The sequence below is a fragment of the Aythya ferina genome (assembly GCF_964211825.1).
Source record: "Aythya ferina genome assembly, chromosome: 2".
Lineage (NCBI taxonomy): Eukaryota > Metazoa > Chordata > Aves > Anseriformes > Anatidae > Aythya > Aythya ferina.
In genome coordinates, this window is record NC_140297.1 from 129255401 (window position 1) to 129258858 (window position 3458).

Here is a 3458-nt window from a genome sequence, read left to right on the forward strand (position 1 = left end):
TTTATTTGCACAGATCAATGCTTTTATAATCCATTTAAAATAATATACTTGCCACTAGGTGGCTATTTCTGATCAGATCATTATACCATTTTAATTACATTTTTAATATCCTGGCTGCATAAACAAAGATAAATTACAAGCCTTGCACAATCTGGCTGCTAGCTCAGGCACAGTCCGTAATAATATCAGCTTTTGTTTGTGCCTCCTCTAATTAGATTCTGAAATCTCAGCTTTATCAATCAATAATTTTAATTTCAGAATTGCCTTTTGATCTCACATTTCATGTTTGTTTGCAGAAAATGATCAGTAGTACAAAGCTGATAATTTATGCAGAAACAATCTCTCAGCAGAGTTACAAACGCATTCCTAGCCATCAACACCATCCGGCAGACTAAGCTTGACACAGGTCTAATTAGCATGCAGATATGTGTCGCCTCATTGGCAATTCAAATTGCTTTTTTATAATGTACCTCAAATTGTGCTACTCAAACATTGTATTTGATTTCCAAAGCCCCCTGGGCATCCCATAATGTCTCCCTTCATCCTGGCTACGAAGCATTTATTGAACAGTCTGCTTCGACTTGGGCTCTCTTTTCAAATGCACCCGAACATTGTAATCATGGGACCAGCTTTTCCTCCTGTTCAGACAGCAACTTGTTCCTCTGCAGAGCACCGTGTGCCACATCCCTGGGCTTAGCGATGATATGTTACCTTGCGGGCTCCTGCTCCCACGGTGGCTGCTCTGTTGAGGGCTTCGCTCCTGTGCCACTCATATAAAAAGGGGGAGGATGTCTACAGAGCGCACATTAATATGCGACACATAACCACATCTCTGAATGCCAGCCTTCCATTCTTCATTAAACAAAATGGCTGGATTGCGGGGATTGTTTTCCCCTCCACACACGCGCGCGCGCGCGCACACACACTAGGCACGCTAGCACAGACCCACACACCCCCTTACACATTCAGCTTTATCCCTTGCTCTCCCACATGCACACGCACATGCTTTTCCTCTTACACACAAGCACATGCACACACACGTCCTTCCTGGCTGCTGTAGCGCATCCCTGTCGGCGGGGCGAGTTATGCTCTAAAAGTTGTCTGCGGCATGCATGACATGCAAGGAGATTCCTACCAACGTCAGGGCCCTTTTTTGCCATGCAGCAACAAGTGGCAGAATCAATGGTGTACAGTTATTCAGCAGTGTAATTCATTTCACTGGCTTTGGCTTGTAGCCAGATCCGCCATCTGTCTCTTGCTCTCTCTCTCTCTCTCTCTCGCTTGAATTTGTTCTACATTTCGTAATGTTACGTGCTTGCCATCCTTATTCTATGTCAGAGGTGCAGCACAAGTCTCACCCCTGTTCCAGCGTGGAGTTCTCCGAGTTCGGTGCCACTTTGGATATTCCACTTCAGTGCCATGGCAAGAAAAGGGTAAGCAGAAAGGAGGAGAGGGGTAGCTGCAAAGAGAACGGTGCTCTTGTATCCAAAAGTCGGAGCATCGGCTTTTTATTTAAAGCATTGATATGGATCTGTCTCACATGGGAACTTTTCCTGCTTCATTAGAGTATCTTCATTTGCTTTATTGGATGCTGGCACTGAACACCACTGCACAGCTTCGTGGAATGCCTGCTGTTGGATGCTTGCAGATCCCTGCCACCAAGCAACCTCCTGCATTGGAAATCGTGTGACTACTCCAGGATCTTATGCGTGCTTGCTGTTTGAAGCTGCAGAAAAGTGAATAATCAATTAAGTATTGATTTCTTGTAAGATTTGGTAAATTTCAAAGGCAAGACAAAGAGGATGGCTTAAGGAAAGCACTGCAGGGACTTGGCGTAAATTAGACAACTAACAGCAGTGCAGAATAAAATAACACCTCAACTGAATATTTCCTTGGAAGAATTAGCACTAGCTATTGGAAGACGATGGTGGATTTAATCAAGACAGCAGGCACGCTTGAGTTTTAACCGTGAACCTGAAAGAGGAGCTAATTATAACCACCTATTTATATGGAGCTAATTTGACTGAATGGATGCAAATGTGCTTTATTTATGGATGAAGAAGCAAGCCTCACAGCATTGACTTTGGGATCATCGCATATGCTAAGCTTTACAGCTTCTCTAAAAGTCAAGCCTACAGTACATTTTATTTACTGAGAAGGTATTTATATGTAAGCATAAGCTAGCTATACAAAAGATTCGTCAGAACAATGTACTGTAGCATTGAGGATCTAATTATAATTTTGCAGCATTTTGTGTTTTCTCTAATTCGGTGCTTTTCAACCCTTGCTTGTGATGGGCTATAAATGGGACAATAAATGTATGCTTTAACCTATTATGATTTTCATTGTGTAGTTTATTAATCGTACTGTAGTTTTCTTAACGTGTTTCTGAATTATTCAGCAGTAATTTATAATGAAAGAAGCAGAACTGGTGGGGTGGTTTTGAATTCATTTATAATCTTCTTACATATCTAAATGTTCAGGTTCTACCAGCAGATGAGCTCTATAATTACTAAAGAATGTTGAAATTTTTCAGATAAATGGGGCACAGACTTTACAATGGGCACAATATTGTATAATCAGTAAAAAGAGGATTGTTATGTTTTGACTCTGTGGAGACTGGTCTTGGTCAGTTAACTCCTTCTCTGCTGATAATGGTAAGCAAATGTACCTTATACGAGAAAATGGGGGGAGTATGTAATGTATTGCTTTGATGTTTTGTTAGTCTGAGACCTTAGCATATATTTTTAAAATTTATTTCCATTTCTGTTACTTTTCTTTTCCCAATTTGCTTCTTTGTTTTTTGTCTCTCCTTTTTTTTTTTTTTTTTTTTCCTCCTGTCTTGCAATCTACATTCCCTGAGCAACCACAGGAACCAAGTTACATTAAGCTTCAACACAAAGACGATGTAAGAATAATGAATCCTCATTTGCATCGACATTTGTATTCAGATTTGCCAGGCTATAAACTTGGCAGATCAAGCGGAATATTAAGTAGAGGCTTCCATGGTAAATTGCGACTCTTGCAATTGCTGAGTCGTTTTTCCTATTTGTGTGTGCATGTGCATGTGTGCGTGTGTGTGTGCGCATGTGTGTGTGTGTATGTGCATATCTGTAGTGGCAGGTAAAGTCTCACAACTACCTGTTTTCTGAGAAGCACATTGGCCTTCTTTCTCTTGTTGTATATGATGCCATTTTGAAGTAAAATGAAACAGGAATACACCAGCAGAAAGCATTTTAGCTGAAGACATAGTGAAATGTAACTAAAATATTAACTCCTGTGGCTAAAGAACATGAGAATGAATTCTTTATGCAAGCAGATAAGCACTACTGTTAGAGCAAATAGATCATCTGCTTCAACTGGAGTTTTGGTTTCATTGCAAATAGAGTCCAACACGCAACCTGTTAAATAGCACTAAGCCTACCTGCTGCCTGCCATGAAGTCCTATTTTATTTGTG

The 3458-nt window shown here is 40.7% G+C and overlaps 1 long non-coding RNA gene across 1 annotated transcript; it reads left to right on the top strand.

Annotated features, from left to right (window-relative positions):
- Window positions 1–928: 928 nt before the first annotated feature.
- On the top strand, window positions 929–2333 carry LOC311432510. Its single transcript, XR_014690100.1, has 2 exons — window positions 929–1433; window positions 1566–2333. It is a non-coding gene; the product is annotated as an uncharacterized lncRNA (long non-coding RNA).
- Window positions 2334–3458: the final 1125 nt, after the last annotated feature.